This window comes from Poecilia latipinna, unplaced genomic scaffold (genome assembly GCF_001443285.1).
Source record: "Poecilia latipinna isolate Pla-1442-1.1 unplaced genomic scaffold, P_latipinna-1.0 Scaffold1607, whole genome shotgun sequence".
NCBI classification, from domain to species: domain Eukaryota; kingdom Metazoa; phylum Chordata; class Actinopteri; order Cyprinodontiformes; family Poeciliidae; genus Poecilia; species Poecilia latipinna.
In genome coordinates, this window is record NW_015114223.1 from 58,810 (window position 1) to 80,465 (window position 21,656).

Consider the following 21,656-nt stretch of genomic DNA (forward strand, 5'->3'; position numbering starts at 1 on the left):
TGTCCATTGGCAACCCAGAGAAAAAAGCCAGTCAGCAAGTATACATGCTCAAAAGCATTAATGACTAATGTCTTGGGGCAACAAAACAGGAGTGTTGGGTTGTTGTGAGCCATAAATCATTTTAGGATTACAGTTTAGGCTTAAATCTAGAGAGAGCACTGTAACCTCAAAACATCACAGTTTAATTAAAAACAAATCTTAAGCCAAAATTATAAGCAACACTATTCATTAAGGTCATGTAAGGACAGTGGATCATCTAAGAAAAAGACTCTAAAGTCATCAGTGAACTCGGAGAACATTTGGAAATGTTTGAAAGCACATCCATGTCATAAATAAAATGACTTGCTTTGTTATGAACCTAACAACAAGGCATTGTCATATTAAAGGACACAAATTAACCATAATAACAGGGATACAGAGGGGAAAATTGACATGAAATTTACACCACACCCATTACTTGGGCATCGACCTAAGTAATACACACATACAGAGAAGTCAAAAACAAGTCCTTCAATTACCACATATGTAATGTGGAATAGCACAAGAAATTAAAGAATTGGCACGCTTTCTGAAATGCATTTAATTAGTTGAGAAATACCTTAGTTTTTAACAAGAATTTGGGGACATCTTCTATGAAAACTAGCCAAATGCATTGCTTATAATTGATACTGAACCCTTTTTCAACATAAATTGTGTTCAAACATTGATAACTCTTTGGGGTTGAGGGAGAACTAACTTCACCATAATGACAGGTTGTGTAATCCCTTACATACAAATACACAGTGTTTCTTCTGTTTTACCTGACTAGCCCAAAGTGATGCAATGGGGAATCCACTGTATAGAAGCTGTCCAGGGATGTGTCCTCAAACCAACACTGGGTGTGTGAAAAAAAGAAAGGAAAAAAAAACAACCTGAATATTTTTTATTGCATCATATTGTGTTTTGCTTTCTCAGAGCTCTTCTTTTTCACTCCTTCCTCCTCTCTGCACCATCTATTTTCCCAACCTTCCATTTTAAGATGTGCTTGCCTGTGATGCTCTAATGCTTGTGTGTATAGCAGTATTAGGCTCTATAACCTTACTGATAATTGGAACAAAGTGGGGGATCGATGCTGAGCCCCCCAAACCCCCACTCCACACACACACACACACACACACACCCCCACACACACACACACACACACACACACACACGACAGCATAAACAGACGCATTTCCACACAAGTACCCGGTGGTGCATTCGAATAAACAGTGGACTGGAACCCTCAAATCAATACGACTCAGAAGCAGGATTTTCCTCAGCAGTTACAATACATGCTGAAGACAAACTGGAACTGGGTATGTTGTGCCACAGATATAAAATGGACTGTTTGTAACAGCCCACACTGTTGTTTTTGTCATTATTTTTCTTTATTTACATTTGTTTTTCTTAGGGTTTTGTATCAACCACACTTCTCAAAGACATTCAAAATTCTCCTCAAATATATCTTGGCCAAAGTACAGGTTAAATGTATAAACAGAAAACAAATGACATTTTTACTGTACATGCAGTGTCATACTGTTCAGTGAACAGGTTTGTAGGCAGTTTTAGCAAAACTTTCTGATCTCACATTTGGCATATTTTCTCCACCTGTATGTCTTCCTAACCATTATTTTTAATAATGCTTTATTAATTCTAGCCTGGAAGTCATTTTGCTTCTCATATTAGCAGCAAAGTCTCACTAGCAGTTACAAAAACCCCTTGGATTTCACTCCATAGAATCAACAAATTATGTAGAGCAATGTAAGAGTTATAGACAATACATTCTTAGATGCTATACAATCACATTGTGTAAATATGCAAATGTCAGAGGACACTACTATACCAGGAGACATAGCTCCACCCACTTGCATGACGCACTGGATGTAGGGTATCAGGTGCTTTGGGGAAACCAAAAATATTGACTTGTGAATTATCGTAATCATAATAACATAATAAAAATAGGACTATGTAAAGCATGTTAATTCATTCCAAAATAAGTTTTCTACTCCAGGAAAACATGAATCTCTTATTGAATGAAATCCTCACATAAGTCACCCTGCTCTTACTCAGACAAAAATAGTTTCTTGAGCCTCTCTCTCTCTTTATGTCTGTCTGTACTTGTGTGTGTGTTTAGCATGCATGGATGCACATGCATGGTTGTATTGCCCCTAAAGGTTTCTCCTGTTTTATGGTGTTTTTCCTTTGGGAGGAAAGAGCAACCAACTGAGACAAACAGGCAGGTCTAAGTGGAAGTGTGCTGATGGATCTAAGTGGACGGGTGCTGATGTAAGAGGTTACTACTACCCATTAAAATAGGAAAAGATATTTGATCATGGCCTCTGGATGTCCTTCGTTGAGGACAACAGTATAGTAAATGTCAACACAGGGTCTTAGTGTTTTTCCTTCAAAGGAAATAGGTTAGGTGTTCAGTACTGGTGACTTTTTTTTTCTTTTTTTTTACAAGGGAAGTAACTTTGACTTGATTTTATTATTTTTGCCTGCATGTATTTTTATTTTAGGAGACAAAGGCTGTGTTCCCTTTTCTCTTAAACATAGCCAAGTCTTGTTGCTCCCATATCAAAAGGAGGCCAGAAGTAATAACTTCTGGAATGAAGGAGCACATTAATTGCGTTACACTCAAGTAACATAGTTGAAGAAATGTTCTAAAAATAATAGAGAGAAACTAGAGCTAAATAAAGAAGCTTTTCAAGATGTGGCTAAAAAAATAGTCTGTGTCCATGAATCAAGAGGAACAGAAACATATATGTCTTGGTGACATTCATTTCATTTTGCAATAAAAGGCAGAGATTGCCTTGAAGGGACTTTTGGGGTGGGATGGCTTACTCCAACATTCTGCAGTGAAAGAAGCTGCTCTATTAAATTGAAGACAAATATAGCTTGAATAACAGTTGGGAAGTTGGTGTATTTGAGTCAGTCACCGAAGAAGCTCTGTTCTGTCCAATAAATGTCAGCTTGACAAGCTATAATCTCATCTTTTTAGCAAATGGTGTGGGAAAGGTTTACAGAGATTGGATAACAAAGCTTTGTAGTGACCACTGTGGATACAGTAAAAAAATGTTTTTGAAACTCATATAATGATTCAGAATTTATAACAGGCAGAGAGTGCAGCAGTGTGGCAATAATGTCAAAACAGTACTATAAGGTCTCCATTTCAAAGGAAGGCATTCTGCTAGGATGTGTTAATTAAAATACTGGTAATCTTGCTAGTGTATTGTAGTGTCTTATTTACTCCATAGTGAGACCAATTGTCTCACTGGGAAACTGTTACTTTTGACAAAATATAGACTAGCATCAGATTCTTCAACATATAAATTCCATCATGTGATGAACAATGTAATTCGAAAGCACTGCTGATTTATGCAGGTCGGTCTTTAACTAAGCAAACCTCCTAAATGTCAAGCAGTGACAAAACTAAAGCACAACTATTTCCAGGAAGATTTTTGAATTGTTTACAGCAATAACATTTCAAGAACTCTTAGTTATATCAAAAAACACAACCCAAATTTAGTGGAGAGTAGTTAATGAGTGAATTAAACAACATGTGGACAGGTTATTGAAAGGTCAGCTGCTTTGCACAGAGATGTTCTAGTCAATCACCTGCCGCTGTTATCAGTTGACTAAATGCCAAGCTTTGACTACAACATTTTTCAGGGGTCTTTTGAAGTCTACGGGTGTTCCCTTTGCGTGAGTGATCTGCGGCAGGGGGTCAGATACTGCAAGATGTTTTGCCAGACTTGTTAAAGTGATCTTTATCAAGTGGATGCAGGTTGACGACAACTCTCCCTTCTCATTAGTTATACATTTTAACTTGCTTTTGGTATAGCTCTCTGGTTTCGTCACCTGGTTTGCGGACAAGAAGTTCCTTTGGGATCTATATCTGCTTTTCAAGAATGTTGAAAAAGAGTATTCCATGATGGAAGCTTTTTCCAAAAGCAAGCCTAACCCTGTGGATATTATTCTTTAGCAAGTCTTCTGTGAGGTTTCTGTTTTTCCTCCTCCCTGCCATCTCAATGTACAATGTGCTATGTTCAGTATATCCACCATTCCATCTCTGCATGATCACCTAATGGTTACAGACCCCTCAATCCCAGTTGTTTATGATCATTATGATGTCTATGCTAGTCTGTCTGACCTCTAAGATTTATATCAGGTCTAAGCATAAATAAATATTATTTACAAGCATAGTGTAAGTGCATGGTATCTGAAACATCATAACCTACAAATTATTGCATCAAAGCAGTCTTTTACAATTTTGATATATTGATCTTATATAGTGTTTGCAGGTCAAAGTATTGTGCAGCTTAAAAGTCTTGTATAATTCTAACAGGATTTGCTTTACTATTCTATTTTCATGTTCTGTTTCCAGATAAGCCTCTGAGCAATTATAATTTTGCATTTAACCATACATTTTTTAAATACAGTTTGTAGGCCTATTCATTAGTTTTTATATATTTAGAGTCTCCGTTATTATAACCTGTCTTACTGTGGTTATACAGTTTGTTCCAGGTTGTACTTCTTGGTGTGTCCATTATATACAGACAGTCTATTTTATCCATTACTGGTATGAGTTGTGGATGGCAAAAAGAAGAAAAAGTCCTTCAGTTTAAGCAGACCAGACTGATATGTTAATCTTTGCACTTGATGACAACCAAATACTCAGCAATGCCCGCTTCCATTTTTGACCACTTGGAAAAAAGGCTTAGGATTTGTACAGTTGAGGCTTTCATATCCTCTCACCTTGACAGCTGTCCCTTTTAAGAATCAGTCAAGGAGCTCAATCTGTCTTGCAGCCACTTTGGATTGCAGCAGTGAGACTTCTTACTGTAAAAGGGAGTACAAAGAGAGAATGCTTCTCCGTCTATATGGCCAATCTCCACATAGTGCCAGTAAAACTGAATATATGTCAATTCAGAAATTTTCTTTAAAACCAGATAATGGTTGAATTCAAATTAATTACTTGCTATGCATATTTTTCAAACCCAAACATAAATTCCAGATTCATATTTTATACAGCTGTAGAGGAGTAGAATTTGAGAAGTGTTTTCCATGTGTGGATTTGTATGGAAACCCAACACAGAGCAGAAAAATATGTACAAACTGCATTCCATATCTGTGTCTTAAAGCAGTCAACTTGATGATTCATTCATTCATTCATTCATGATTGAATGAATGAATGAATGAATGATCCTTACTTCTTTGTACCCTACTTTTTGATGATTTTAGAGTTGTGTTTGTAATACCATCTGATAAGTGCAACTTTTTCTGATTTTCCTGCAATGCACCTTTGGAATTTTGAAAATTAATTTTAAACATTCAGTAGGTTGACATAAATAATTTTGATGAGCTCTGATTTGCCACGGTTGACAGGTGCGATTGTACCAACTGAACACTCGCTTGAGCAGACAAAAAAAAAAAACACATTCATTGAGTCTCAGTGGAGTGCTCCTCCTCAGCTTCATATATGCAGTGGCCTTTTTCCTGAGTTACCAACTGACAATCACCGGCTACCGCCCATCTTCGAGAGCATGGGTGTGTGTCAGGTAACTGACATTTCAATGGTCTCCTCACTCACTGTGTGGTGTTGAGATGTCAACACCTTTGTCTGGCCCTGACAGAAAATCGGCTCTGATGGATATGACATTGCGGGTCCTTGGCAGTACTGCTTGCATTAAAAGGTCTGTGGGAGTCCACAGCCACAGAATAAGGACTGCCTTTGCCTCCCTGTTTCACACACATTCATAAGCAAATGCGCACGCATTCACACACCCACACAAGTGAAGTAACCATAAAGGCACAATGCCAAATAACACATAATCATTCAATGATCCATCAAGTGGTTGAGCAGCCATTGTGTTCTGACCATTAGCCCGGCGAGGAGAGCATCTTTGAGATTGTGATGTCGCTTTGCTCATTTTGAACACGGCCAAGACGAAATGCCAACTGCTAATCAGCTGTGTGTGTTGCAGGACAAGTGAGCAGGAAAGGGGACCATTAACACTTTTCAAAAATGTATGCAGGCATTTTGTCTCATTATATGTGTGGATCATAACGAGCTCCAGTCAATTACTGGGTTTTTGTTAGGAATCTCATGGAATGCGCTCATTGTGTTGTATGTACGTATGTATGATCCATCAGGATCGAGGAGAAAAGATGCAAAGCCACATAAATGGATAACAGCTTGACACAGACCTGCTTCAAATATCAAGATTCACAAGGATTTTGAAATGTGTCAGTTTTATAACTGTTTCAGATTGTCATTTGTGCAGTTCATAAGACTTTTAGAGAACATTTTTGAAAAAGACCTGAAGGGAGCACAGAGTGTTTAAAGCATAGACTTATAAAGCCCCCAGCCCCACCTGTGCAGATTGCCAGTTAGCTGAAAGCTTATGGCAAAGACAAATTTGTCAAGGACAGTCATGGTGTGGAAAGTAAAGTCACACCACCAGTCAGTCTTACTAAGGCAACACAGCTTTAAAACTACAATTGGCAAGCTTCAACCAGCATGATTGGTAAGCAGCTAACTTCACTAATTATTAGCTATTATTAGCTTGTTAGGCCATTAGTACTATTCTAAAAAAATTCAGCATGCAAAAGGGGATTGCATTCCACATAAGGACAATTATATGAAAACTGCTAAGAAATCAATGGGCTCTTTCTCTATGATTGTTCCTTTAACCACCTAAATAGATTTTATATAAATAAAATATTTAAACTAATAACTTAGAAGTGCTGTAACTAAGACTTCATATATAATCATGCTTTTGGTGACTGAACTAGAATGTAATTCATAAATCTTTAAAATGTCTTCAGCTTAAAGAAACATTGAGAACAGGCCCGTATGTACAGTACATATCAAAATAACATAAATGTTAAATAGAACATTACCTGTGATAAATACATAATTGAGCAACAGTATTAATAATTATCTTGTGGTTTTAAATAAAAATGAATAAAAAATGCTCTACATTTTTACAGTTTTGTATAAAAACTGATGCCATCAAAGCCAAGCATTTTCAGGTAACGGTTATCATACCGTAAGAGCCTCATAGCAGGTAATAAAAATGACAGCTAAGTGTCTAGCTCTAAAGAAAAAAAACTATTATTTTTTTAACTGATAAAATTAAAATGCTTTTAAGTTTCAGCAGTGATGCATTTGGTAAACATTACTTAAGTTTCCATGTAAATAAAGACAAACTAAAATTGTTGTTAAAGTGTAAAGGACCAAGTCCTCACTCACTCACAACTGCATGATGGTTCACTCTGACGTTTGGATGCCTGTGCAATGCACTTGATGTCGGGGGCGGACGTTTACCAGATGGCACTTGCTCCCAGGATAGTAATGTTAAATTATCTGTGTCCAATTTACACCTTTGCAAAAGCTGAGAAAGACAGGAAAGGAGAAGGGAGGGAAGAAAGGGTGAAAGCTAAGCTCAACAGGAAGCCTGGTGGGGAGCATAACAGTTAGAGAGTGTTCCTTTTGTGAAACATATACAATTTTATTTATTTATTTTATTTTTTTGTGATATGATTGGTCCTTTCTCTTGTCCTCCAGGAAATAAATTACCATTCTTTGCTCATCACACTCATGCTTACAGAGGCGTACAGCAATAATAGGAGCCTGTTGAGGTCAATTTTGATTTGAATTTGGGGCACAAAAAAGCAAACAGCTCACCATTTCTATTTATTTGATTCACTTGATGGTAACAATTGAATAGGAATTAGTTTCACTTCAGTTTGTTCGGAATGACCCAGATGAGCTCAAATTTGTCTTTGGTAATCGAATACAGCGTTTTGTTCCTTTTGTTTGACAGAAGACATATTAACAATTAATATTAAGAATTATTCATGTCTTACATAATTTTTGCCTGACTGATTCATGTAAAGAAGGCTACTCACAGATTAGCCCCTAAATAAATAGTAGTGAATTTTGTTAGTGAAACAAAAATCAAGGGTATATCATTTAATTTTGTAAAGGTGAATGAAACGTTAAAGAATAGATATTAAATAAACATATTTTAAAAAGCTGAACAGGTGTGCAGTGACTTCAGAATGCTGAAGAAGAAGTTGGCTTATATGCTTAAGCTGGATTTTCAGCTCCAGCAGTCAAGAACTAGTTTTGATTAAATACGCCATGAGCGTTAACCTTCGGATGTATAATTCTTTCCTGTCATATATTCGGGTTATTAGTATACTTGCACATCATCTCCATTAAAATTGTTTAACAAGATTTCTCTCCTAAACCCTATGTGCACTAACACATAGGGTTAGTGCACATAAATTTTACTCAAGTAAGAGGAGTTTTACTTTGGAATAATATTACCCAAAGAAAAGTAAAATTACAGTGTAGTAAAATCACTCCTAAAACATCTTTTTTTCCAAAAGGTTCCTCAAGTAAATGTTTCTGCTCAGCTAAACTAAATTTATTTAGAACCACAAAAGAAACAATTTGAAGCAAATTGGCTTGTTTTAATAATGAGTATTATTATCATGCTTCAGTGGGTTGATCGTGCCTAAATACAGATGTAAAATTTAAGATTTTTTTTAACAAAGAAATAATTAAACCAAATTTACAGAACTACGGAGAATAACAACTAATTGGATAACAACTAATGTGGAGAAGAATAACTAAGCACAAAGAAAGAAAAACACAAACTGAAATGACTAAGGAAAAACAAAAACAAGGTTGATCTTGTTTGTTCATTTGTTTTCTAGAACACATGAGAACAAATTAATAAAACCTCAAACCTAAAAAAAAAAAAGCAAAGACAACCCAAGATCTTGACAAATAAAGGACATTTGTTAAAATTTTTAAACTAAGGAACAACAATTTTAATTTGGCTTTTTGGATTAATATATTTTCAAAGAAAATGAGAAAAAACACACAAGGTTTGCAACATATTTACAAAAAAATGCTGTTCTTCAGTGGGGACAGGGAAACTGATTTGAGTTTATCGAAGATGGATGGAACTAAATACAAGTTACATCTGGAAGAGAACCTGCTACAGCCTCCAAAAGAGCTCCCTTTAATTGAGAATCTATGGAGATGCTCTTAATCTAATTTGGCTGAGCTTGAGCTATTATGCAAAGAAGAGTGGGCAAAATTTTAGTCTCTGGATAGATGACAGCTTGAGACATTCCCCAAAATACATTTTGTTTTAGTCAAAGTGAAGGAAGTTTTTACAATGTAGTGATTCACAGGAGCTGAATAAAAATGCATGCAACACTTTTTTAGAATTATGTTTGGGAAAATTTAAGAAAACCACGCATTGCTTTTTTCCCAGTTAAAACAATTATCCATTAAAATATCAAAGTACTCTGCCTGTGGTGGTACTTGGGGGTGGGGGTGTCAGATGGTCTAAATATTATTTCAAAGAACTAAACATACAAGTTGTGTGTCCTTTGCAAAATGTATTTCATAAACATCATTCCCATCCAGGTATGCTTTGTGCATTTCTAGATCAAAGGCAACATTTACTGAGGCAAAGTCCTGTTGTAAACCTGCATGCAACGTTGCCCACAAGCTCTGCCACACATCCCTGCCTGTCTTTCTTGGCAGTACTTTTGTGTATATGTGGCGGTTGCATTTTTAATAAATATGAATCCGCAACCCCCACACTCAAACACCTACTTGAGTTTTTCTTAAGGAACACGGCATGAATAATGGAAGCTGCTCAAGTGTAATGAAGGCTGTTATGCATACAGTACACAAGTTACACAAACCCTCAAGGTTACCAATTTTCTCCTACTTCTTCCCTGATATCTCTTTACTTTCCTCCCCCACTCTGTAGCTTGTTCTCACCCTCTCCACTGGCCTACTCACAGAGAAATCAGAATAGGTTTTGGCTGTTGCTAAGGGGATACTTCAAATATTTAGAGTAGAGAACTCTTGATGAACAATGATGCAAGAAATATATGATGTTGGACTTGAATTCCTAAAGAATAATAATTGTAAATGCCTTCAGATTTATCATTCGGAAAGAAACCGAATGATGATTAACAGGCTTTTTAAGATAAAAAAAAACAAAACAAAGTGTGACATAGATGTCTTATTTGCTATTTGAGTCAATCCTTTGTACAACAATTTTCACTACAAATTGTAGCTGCACATATTTGGAGAATTTGTAAACCATTTCTGCACATGATTTTGCTCTTTCTATTTTGCAAAAGATCTCAAAGCCCAGTCAAACTGGGTGAGAACTGACTGAACAGCAACTGTCAAGTTTTGCCAAAGATTTTGGATCGAATTTTGGCTGTAATGATACAGTCAAAATCTAAATAAATAAATAAATGAATATGTGTAGCTTTGAACAGCTGTGTTGTATTTTAACACTTTCTATCTTGTTAGAAGGCAAATTCCTACTCTTGTCTCAAGTCTTTTACTGCTTGTGCCAGATTGTCTTTCTGGGTTGCTCTGCATTTTGTGCCATCCATATTTTCATCAAATCTGATAAGCTGCTGAACAAAGCCTCCACTGAGCATAGTGCTGCCAACACCATGTTTCACTATGAATGTGATGTCATTGGGGTTATATATAGTTTTAGTTTTCCACCACATATTTCACATCATATGTTGAGCAGACAGTTCAGTTTTTGTTTCATCAAACCACAGCACCTTCTTCCATAGGTGAGCTGCAAGCCCAGTGTATTAACAGAACATCTTCTAACCCCCTGCAAATTTAGGGAGCGCCGGTGTTGATACTGAGATTGAATTAAATACAAATATGTTTGACCTACAAAGACATTTGATTGCAATACGTCTTATTTTGGAGTTATCAGAGAAAGGGGGGCTGAATACAAATGCACCGCACACTTTCAAGTATTTCTTTTATGATTAAATTTGACATACTAACTTTCTCCCACTTCACAACTTGTTTTTACAAAGTGAAATTTCCCAGGGGTATTAATATGTTTGTACATACATCCAGTGTCAGTTTGGGGAATAACCCAACAATACCAGATATTTTCAATTAGTAGTCTTATCTCTTTATGTGCTTGAAAGCTGCAGCAACATAATGTTCTAAACAGAAAGGGCTATAAAGGTGATGGTTTGAAAGTAACAGCCTAGCCGTGACTGAAGCAGCAACAATCACAGGGAGCTTGCACTGTTTGATGCCAAATGGTCCCTTGAGGGGGAGGCTCAGCGGTCAGCTCCCCACAGAGACACAGTGAACACTTTGCCAATTTACCATCATTCTACCCTTTGTAAGGCAGCCCAGCACAAACACGGCTTTGTTCACTGACCTTTGAATAATTCAGCTCAAGCAAAATGCTATGACACATTTTTGATCAAAGTCTCACTATCAAGGGGAGGAGGCATTTTCTAGACGCTATGTGTTTCTCTTTACCAAGGATAAAAGCCTCTCTTCCTCAACATGCTCTGTAACAGGAAGAATAAAGCTGCAAAATGGGAAAATCCCCTGGAAATATTGGACAATCCGTATGTTTGAATTTGACAAAGTACTTGATGCCGAGGGAAGCAACCAATGCATCTTATGGGGATTTGACCTCTGAAGAGTAAAAAAAAAAAAAAAAAAAAAAAAAGTTTGGAATTTTTTCCTGAAAATCTCCTGTCGCCTCTAACTGAAAAAATTGTCGAGAGATTACAGGTTGGTGGCAGGACGTGCGTATCCTCTTGAAGATTTGTCTGGGGAAAGGCATTTGTTACCCCCCAGGCATCGATCACACTATAACTTCTACTTCCTAAGTATTCATTTGAAGAAGCGAAGGAAACAAAAAGGCTTGTGCTGACTTATAGGCTATACCTGGACTGTCCATCATCCAACAGCAGTACCTGCTTGACAGTATGCATTTTGTTTATATGCGTGTGCTTCAAAGTATGCGTATATATTCTGGTGTGTCCATCACCCAATAGCAATATTTATTTGAGTTCTCTTGTTGGGAAGATTCATGTTTTAGATACCCCTCTGGCGTTATGTGGAAATTGAAATGTGCTCCTTGTGGCCAGGGGGGATTTCTTTAAAGTTTAAAATGGAAGAAGTTTATGGACTGTCTTTCTGGGTGTGCATGTGTCTGCATACACCTAACTTTGTTTTTGCAGTCCAAGTGCAATTTTTTTCTAGATGACCTTCTCTGTGATCTGTTTTTATTCTTTTTTCCCGTCTTACCCCGCCTTCTGTATTATGATGCATAAAAATAAATCTCCCTACGCTCATTCAATGATGAGACCTTGGCAAAATACAAAAAAACCTTACCTAACTTTCATGACTACTTCAAATCTCCATGGCACTGATTTAGCAGGTGCCATGGAGATTTGGCACAGGAAACTTCCGCCTGGGGTTTTGGTATATTTTATCTAAAAAAAAATATTAAACCTTTACAATCAGATTATGGAGTCAGAGCATCATAATGCAATTTTTTACAGTCACACCAAAGATGTACTCAGATGTAACTTGGTCACTGTGCAGGACATTCGAATCCAGGGAACTCACTGTTATATTTGAGACAACAGTCTGAGATGATATGAGGTTTGTGAAATTATACTGGCAGATGGAGCCATTTAAAGATGGGTGAGTAGTGGTCGTAAAGTGGTCAACGAGATCAGCAGTTATTCACGGACAGGATGTGACATTTAAATGATGGTTTTGGATTTGAATGCTTACTGAGATCAGATAAAGTTTTTCCAGTGTTTTATTGTCTGACCTTATTAAGCCCGTACCCTGTACGGCTTTAGCGTATTGGGTGATAAAGTTAAAATGAAGGCACAATTCATTAACATACAGGGTAGATTTTTTTTCTGCAAACAGCAACACACTGAAGTTTTATCTAATTCACAACACTTTTGCCAAGGGATATTTGCTTCTTGAACTGCAGACAAACAAATTGTCCTTTTTTTTCTGCACTGATGAATTACCAGTATTTAAATGAAGTATTTTTAGGGGCATGTTATGCAAAACAAAACAGGACAACCTTTTATGAATATGACAGAATGCCATAATGGACAAAAAAGCACAAATGATTTTTACTCTGACAGGATAGCTACAACTTTGTACTGTACATATTTTTACAGACTATAAGTGTGTGGATCACTCCGTGTACTCTTCCCAAAGTCCACAAACATGCATGCTAGTATTTTTGCAATCTCTAAATGGCCTCTTGGTGTAAGTGTGTGTGTGTGTGTGTGTGTGTGTGCATATGTCCTGTGTTGCCTTGTGATGAATGGCCGACATATCCTGCATGTAGCCTGCCAGTTTACTGGCGGAGATGAGGACTCACCTGGCTACTGTGTGTTTGGTGAAAGGTCAAATCTGACATGCAAGAGTGTAAATTGGTCAATCACCACTGCACTTGATGAGCAGTTTTGCACTGACATGTCATTAAAACTATTTGCTTTGCGAAAGAGATGGTGTGATGGAGAAAATGCTGGGCACAAATGATGTACAAAACAAAGCCGTGTTGTGCACCACACGTCTGGGGCCTCATGCGTAAAAGAGTGCACGCCAAGTTTTCACACTAAAACACTAAATCTGGATGTATAAAGCCATGAGCACGCACATGACTGCACACCTTTCCTTTAAAAATCTCAATTTGCAGGAAATAGAGCGCAGCTGCTGGTCCACCCTGTCGCCGCCCACAAATACATAAATTAGTATGAATACCCGGAAGTCTGCCACCACGTGAAGCAATAACCATGGCAACGACCTTGGTTGTAGCAGTATAAGTATTTATAATATAATAATTATATAATTTATTTAAAAGATGCTTTCAGGGCACATGAGGTCACCTCACAAAAATAAAAATGATCCATTTTAAAGAAAAAAAATCCACATTAAAAAAAAAAAAAAGAAAGCAAATGTCTGTTTGAACAGCAGCGTGTTCAGCTGGGTTTTAAAGACAGACAGCATGTCAGAGAGTCATTTGAGTGGGAATGTAGACATGTATTCTAAATAGTGGAATCATGTACATAAGTTGTACATTTACAGAACGATGTTTTCTGTCCGTAAAGGCACATTCACAAAGCGGAATGCTCGAATGACGGATGCCTGCAGTTGCACCAGTACAGTTAACGCATTCCTTCTTTACGTTTTGCTCAGAGCTCCAGGATGATCAGTCTGAGCAATCTAAACACTAATAAACCATCATTAATATTTTCCAGCAGATCAAAATGATCTCTGAACAAACGCTCCCTTTGAATCCTTCAATTGGCGATGTTCTCCATCAGAGCCAAAGCCCTACACAATTACGCGGCTCACCTTTGTGCAGCTAATTATGTACGTGTCTACACACCTTAATCACCTTAAAAATAATCAAACCTGACCTGTTTGGAGTTAATCTGCTGATGCAACTCTGTTTTTTTTTTTTTTTAGTGGGAATAAAATTACCCCATAGATGCATTTCATGCGCTTCGGCGCACAGACCAGTGCGTTACGTCTTTATGAGACGAAAACTGAGGAAATGTATTACTTACATTCTAGTGAGGTTTTCACTTCCTTTTATTTTTATTTTATTTATTTTGTGGGTGTGTTGTCTTATTGTCTGAGGATAAATGCGGTTCAGTTTCATCGTTTACGTTTAGTCAATAGAATATTAAAATCATGAATTCAACTCCATGCTTGTCATCTACAGCTCCGGCTTTTTTAAATGTAACTTTCTTCCTCAGTCCAATGCTTCACTTGAAGTTCTGCACACTTAATTCTGCAGACTCTTAATTAAATGTGTCTTAACACATACACACATTTACTGTCTGCCATTATAAAATGTTTGCATAAATGAGCATAAATAAGGTGTAAGCAATAAAATAGATGGTGAGCATCACTATATTGCCCACATGAACATTAATTAATTTGTTGATAAGTTTCTACTTTTGACCTTATAGCTTGGTATAGCATGTTGCATTGGCATATGCCTATAAAAATGCTTACTAAACTCTTGAAAATCTAAATTCAATTACATATATTTTCAAAACTTTGAATTAAAAAAAAAAAGGCTTAATCTCCCAGGACATTAAACATACATTTCTCTAAGCATTCTGTTTTTACTAACAGTGGCCTGGCTATTTAAAAAGATATATTTAACCACTCCAACCAGGTGACAAGTTGGCAGCTGATTTTGATTCAGTATGGATGTGCGACATTAGGTGCTTTAGGTATTCATTTGTGAATAAAACCAAATCTGTGATGGGCTGCACTTGTACTGTGCACAGGCTGTATATGTGTGTGCTCTGTGCATGTGAATGAGCAAGAATAGGTGCAGTTTTTCAAAATTGCGAACTCTTGTTTTTTTGTGTACTTGTGCATGTAGTGACCTTTCTTAAGGAACAGCTGCGAAGTCAAGTGACAAAAGAGCTGGAAAAGGAAATGTCTTGACATTAAAATTTCCAGGCCACTGTCACTGAACCTCCCCCCCTAAGATTGTGTCCATGGTAAAACATCTTTTTTTTTGTAAGGGACATTACCATTTTGCTCCCAGTTTTAGGATCAAAGACCAACAGAGGAACTCATATGAACTGATGTATCATGTTTGTTTGTTTTTTTTGTTTTTCTCTAGTTAGTGATTTAGAACTGCCCTCTTAGTCACAGTAACCTTAAATGGACAAATGATGAATGGATATGCAATTAGTAGAGGACTAAGTATACAGAATGCTATGAGTTTTATTATAAATAGAATCAATTTGGTTGAAATAGTTTCTCAAAAAAATTCTGTTTTTTATTTAAGCATTTTAAATATAGAGTGTAAAAAAAATATTTACGTTAACATACATAAAAAATTCACATAGCAGTTTTCAGTGTTATATAGTTTTCATAGATATAACAGATGTTAAGAAGAAGGTTATTTTTTATTCTGTATTTGTAAACATCTGGTTTCAGCTGTATTTAGTGACAGTAATTATAGCTATAATCACCAGTACTGTCTTGTTGTCACAGGTGTCTCCATTGTGTAGGTATACAGTTTCAGAACATCAAATAAATTTGAACACAAGACAAACATAGCCCAAGCAAATAAAAATAAAAAAAATACAGGATGAGATTATTATTTTTAAGGTAAACAACTGCCCAAACAAAGCTGGATATATGTAAACTAAATTATTACTCTCTATGTAACATTTTTATGACCTTTAATGAACATTTTTCGGGGGCTGTTTGCTCAGACCTAATTCCTGCCACACCCACAAAATCAAACACAACTTTAACCGAACCTGCCTGACAACATTAATCAGGTGAAAAGATCTCAAAATGGAACACATCATGAACTGATTAAAAAAAGTTCAAATACATGGAAATTAAAGAGATTCATCAGTTTGGAAAAGGTTACAAAGCCTTTTACGTCACCAGAGAGTCAATGTGAGACCCACTAATCCACAAATGGAGAGAACGCGAAACACTGGTAAGCCTTCCCACGAATGGCCAGTCCACCAAAATTAAATCAAGAACATATGAACCACTCACAGAACATAGTTCTGTGTTTATGATTTAATTATGGGAAAGGGATTGGGCAAATATGCCGTCTATCATCCGTGAGGACGTATTCTGTTGACTAATGAGACAGAAGGGGACATTCAATCAACAACGTGCATTGCTGTATGTCTGGAGGTGAACCACATCCCATTCCCTCAGCTAAATTCATGCAGAGGATATCAACCTATGTTTTATTATGCAAACTGTAGAATCCTTGGAATATGGAATCAGTCTGGATACAGTACTTGCTCATCTATTTGGTACAGCTAAAGAGCAAAATTGTCTAAATCCGCTCACATGTTACCATAACATTTGTTTGGCTTTCTAACCTGAGAAAAAGAGCGTTAAACTCTCCCTGTGGATACCATTACCTTGTGGTTGTGTGCTTGTGTCCACATGTTTGCATCGAGCTCAGTATATGGAAGCACATGATTCTGCTACAAACAGGTTATTTATGTGTAATCATGTTAAGGAGGCGAAATCAAATATGCTAGATTAAACGACAAAACAAACAGATGTGTGTCTTCCTGTAATGTGAGTAAACAAGGGTGTGTCAGACTGATCCAATAAAGCAGGCAATATGGTGGCAATAAGCCGAGTTAAGTAAGTTTGATTCCATCTATTAACACTGTTTACCACCTCCTTTATTATCCAGAGATTAATTGCAGCCCTTAGCAAAAGTTTGGCTAAACAGAATAAGAATGCATTCGCTGCTAAATCAAATCCAAATTTAATATATTACCTGTTTTTGATTAAATGAATCCGAGGAGTATATTGTTGTTGTTTTTCACAGTCATGCTGGTCTGCAAATCGAAAGAGTCACAAATGCATAGACCTCGCTATTAACATGTCGTGGGATATATATCCTTTAAATGTCTATGTGTGAATTGATGTCCAGCTAAGTCAAGGTGACGGGAAGTATGCTGAGGTTTAACAGCAATCTGCTCACCGGTAGCATATTGGTCCAATTCCAAGGGCCCAAAGAACTTCAGACATACGGAAAAAACAGCTGCTGCTGTACTAAAGATAAGCTAAACTCTCCATCATGTCATGTGACAGCTCAGAGAGGCACGCTGCACACATCGATCTCCATAGGCTTTTCTCTGCCTGTCAGACTCTAAATATATCTGCCTCTGCAAGAGAAAGTAGCCTGAGGGCATTGAAAACGCAGAAGGGGAGAGTGAGATTTAGATAAGGAAACAGTTAATAAGGAGGTAGAGTGAATATGAAAAGGGAGGAGAGACAAACTCCTGAGTGAGCACAAGTGTAAGAGAGAAGGGGTGGGGGACAAGAACAGAATGGGGTGAAGAAGGACGAAAACAGGAAGGATGTTGCAATAGAACACACGTTCTCCCAGGAGACTCCTACCTTAAGGGAGTGCTGTGATCACGGCTGTGTATCTGTGTGTCTGCGTGTGTGTGTGCGTGCGTGGGGGCCACAGTAGGTGGCTTCTGTATGAACTATCACACAGTTTATTTATGACGGCTCCCTGCTGATGGTTAGAGATGGGGAAGAACCTGCTTGCAACTCGGTGCTTCTCTGTTTCAGCGCCGTCTTTTCATCCTCTCAGGTAAAATGCGGCTGTTTACACATAACTTGGATCAATAGCTCTGAGACAGATTCAGGCAATTCTTCAAGAAGTGGTTAAGCACATCATTGTCATTGCAAATATTTATCAAGCCAAAACATATAAAATAGTTTTAAAAAGGGTTCAGTTATTATTCATTGCAAGGAGAGGCTCCACAATCTGTATTAAGGAAACAATAGAACACAAGTTTCTCTCTATGAAACAATGATGAAAGTTAAATGATTGGAAATTCAGAATTAAAAACTAGCTGAAATCCGATAGCAGTAAAATCTGAATATTTGATAGAGCTAGCTTTGAAGCATATTACATCGGTATGAAATCTTATATACACTTGGATGTTACCAACCAATGGAAAAATAGACAATATCTTAGCATGTAGCCCTCATTTCACTTCAGTTCAGTTCTTTATTGTAATTGTCATAAATATATAGCATATAATATTTTAAATCAGTTTTTTTTTCTTATCTAGTTGAAAACAGGTGATAGTTCAGACTGTTCTATCCTTATAACTTAATTTGTATATAGGATATACATGGCTAAGCAGAAAACGGGGGACCGAGTATGATTTCAGTATTTTCAGTAGCGTTAGCAACGCTGAAGAGCTTACTTATACTATAATGGCCAGCAATGGTGGCTCACGAAGTCCAAATAGACATACATTTCCTGTGTTTAGTTTGGAACTCATACCAGAAGCAAATCTCAACAGAATTTGTTTGCAAGCTGGCCGAGACCACCTCAAAAAGTGGGTCTTAGCCTGGCTCGCACCAGGATCCACTTGAGTCTATTGACACCTGCACAAAAGCTCCAGACCAACTGGGAAAACAAACTCCAGTCCATTTAAAGTGGACCAAATGTGTCGGGTGTGGATATACCCTTACACAACAATTTGAGAGCATTTCTCAAGAAAGACCTCATTTTTGGCATTTTAATATTATGAGATATCGTTGCACAATGTGCACACATTCACCTGAAATTCTAAAACTCCTCAGTAAAGACGGACGGATCTCAATATCTGTTGGCTGTAGTAGGGAGGCACTTCTGATCGTATTTGTGCTCTCTTTTGTCTCTCCGGAGAACTGGACATTGTGTAATCAATCAGAAATGCTCTGCTTATTGCAATTTAAAATGGGGGAAGAAGAGAGCTGAATAAAAAGTGTTTTATGCTATTTCAGCTTGACTTACAGAACTGTTGTGTTGGTTGCCTAGAAACTGTAATACTCCAAGATAGGCCACATGTGCAGAGACTCTAGAGGATAAGTCAAATAAGACGGCCAGTATATATATATTTTTTCACTTTTCATTTCTGTTTGTCTTCTGTCTCCCTCCTTATGGTTTATATATACAGCTGTTATGAGAAAACAGTGGCAAAAAAAAAATCTATAAGTTTGTTCCATCTTTTATCTCAGTGGTTTAGAGATCATACAGGCACTGTTGTGCCATGGAGCTCACACCTTGACAACTAGGATGAAAGGCAGCTATAGGCTGAGGTCAGACAGGCTGAGGGAATGTTTCACAAAGCCATCAGTCTCGTGTAGAAAGCATTACTGGCAGAAATGTGACATCCACTGCCCTTTTTCTCTGTTGGGCTCTCTCCTTCTGAACCGGTGACATAACAGCAAGCTGTGAAAATATCAGTGGAAATCTCCAAAGTACATTTGTTTTCTGTATGCGAACGAAAACCAATACACCTTTCTTTTCCAGATAAATCTGATTGTCTTTGCTGTGATTCTCAATCTTCTGCCCCCATTATGTATCACCAGAGACGCCATAGACCAACATTCATGCAAATTACATTTAATATTCACTACAAATTGCAAGGGGGAAAAAAGTCTTCATCTCATTCTCAATCTCATTCAAGAAGTGATACAGTACTAACAAAATATAATCATCCCCATCTGGCACTAGAAATTGGCTATCAGGACTTAATCGTACTCACATATAAACAAAGACATATCTACATATGAGAGAGTCAAAGTGGTCGTCCTCTGCTTCTAGCTGCCAACAGCTTGAAGTTCTTCTATCCAGTGCTAGTTTTTACTTACTTTTCTCACAACAAACTCGATATATTAAATTAGTTGTTTGACAGGAGAACTGTTTAGAAATTAGTAATCAAAAGAAAGGAAGGAAGAAACGAGCAATCTAAATAAACTCAAACGTGGCACCTACCATGAGCTTCTTCTTGTTCTTTCAGCTTTTTCTGTTCTTCAGCTGCTGTCTTTTAGAGGTGTACATGTTTTCAGGCTCACTGGAGGATTTCCAATAGATCCATCAATTTGGCAAAGCAGTGCGTGTGAAGCATAAGAGTCATTCTCCAGGGATGTACTTGCAAATGCAGAGGCACACATATGCACACCAGTGGACAATCTATGACTTTTGTTTGGTTTACCCTCTCTAATTTAACTGGCAGGGTGTCTCAGAAGTGATTCTTTGGTGCTGCAGTTCCTTTTGTTTTGTTTTTTTTTTGTTTTTTTTTTAACATGGCCTTGTTGGCTCATATAATTTTTTTTCCACTAAGCTGCTTATAAAATACTCCCACATTGTGGCATATTCTCTCTCTGTTCTTCATACTGATTACAATGTTTCCTTTCGCACTATTATACCACGGTGTTTTAGTTTACGTGTAAAGTATGGTGTGTATTTGTATCCACCCCCATTTACTCGGATACCCCTTATAAAATCTTATGTCACCAGTTTCATTCAGAAGCTGTGTGGTCACTTACTGTTATATGATCACAACCATCTGCAATTCAGTCTCGGTTAACGCTGTATGGTCAAGAATCGCACAAGATGGAGTTCAGTTAGAAAAGAACAGTGTGAATGGTAAATGGCTTCCATTTGTGCTTTGCAACACAATCTGTCATTCATCCATACATACACACATTCACACACTAATGGGGAAAACCTACAATGTGGACATGGCTGCTCTGGGGCATACTGGCATATGGAGGGCTGCCGTGCAGTTTGTGCCGCCGGGCCCCCTCACCACCAGCAGCAGGCAAGGCCGGTGAAGCAACTCACAGAGGAGTGGGGGATCGAACTGACAACCCACATGTTGCAAAATAAACTCCTATCTCATGAACCTCTGCCACCACACTCAAAGTTCTGACCTTGCTCCTGCAACAATTCGGTGGCAAGACTTAGAAAAACTTTGTATACAAATGCAATTATGTATAAATACTGTATATACTTGCATACTCTTTGCATATAATCCCCCCCCAAAAAAAAATACATTGAAAAAGAGGTGTATATCCACAGAACCATCTCTTATCTGTAGCCTGTGGTTTGAACAAGAAAAGAAGCACAGCTCTTGCTAATAAGCATGAAGGATTCTATTTGCATGTATCCTTACAGACTTTGAAACTTATCTGAAGGCAACATGGTTTCTTTCCCAATCCACATGATGTGACACCACTAATTAAAAGGTGTCACACTATAAAGTTTCAATTTGCAGATGAGCTAATTCAGGAGGTTCTCTTTAAGGGTTGAGCAATCCAATGATTTTCACACTTTTAACTAGCGTTCGAGATCAACATAGAGTTGCTTCTAAATATGTGTAACAGATACCCACACTCTGCTCTCCCTACACTTATCTAATCTGTTGCTCTGTCTTCTGTC

The 21,656-nt window shown here is 37.4% G+C and overlaps 1 long non-coding RNA gene across 1 annotated transcript; it reads right to left on the reverse strand.

The window, feature by feature from the left end:
- Positions 1 to 2,177: 2,177 nt before the first annotated feature.
- Positions 2,178 to 13,728, reverse strand: LOC106963966 (uncharacterized). Its single transcript, XR_001428296.1, has 3 exons — positions 13,640 to 13,728; positions 10,707 to 10,709; positions 2,178 to 2,189 (listed from the first exon to the last, which is right to left on the reverse strand). It is a non-coding gene; the product is annotated as an uncharacterized LOC106963966 (long non-coding RNA).
- Positions 13,729 to 21,656: the final 7,928 nt, after the last annotated feature.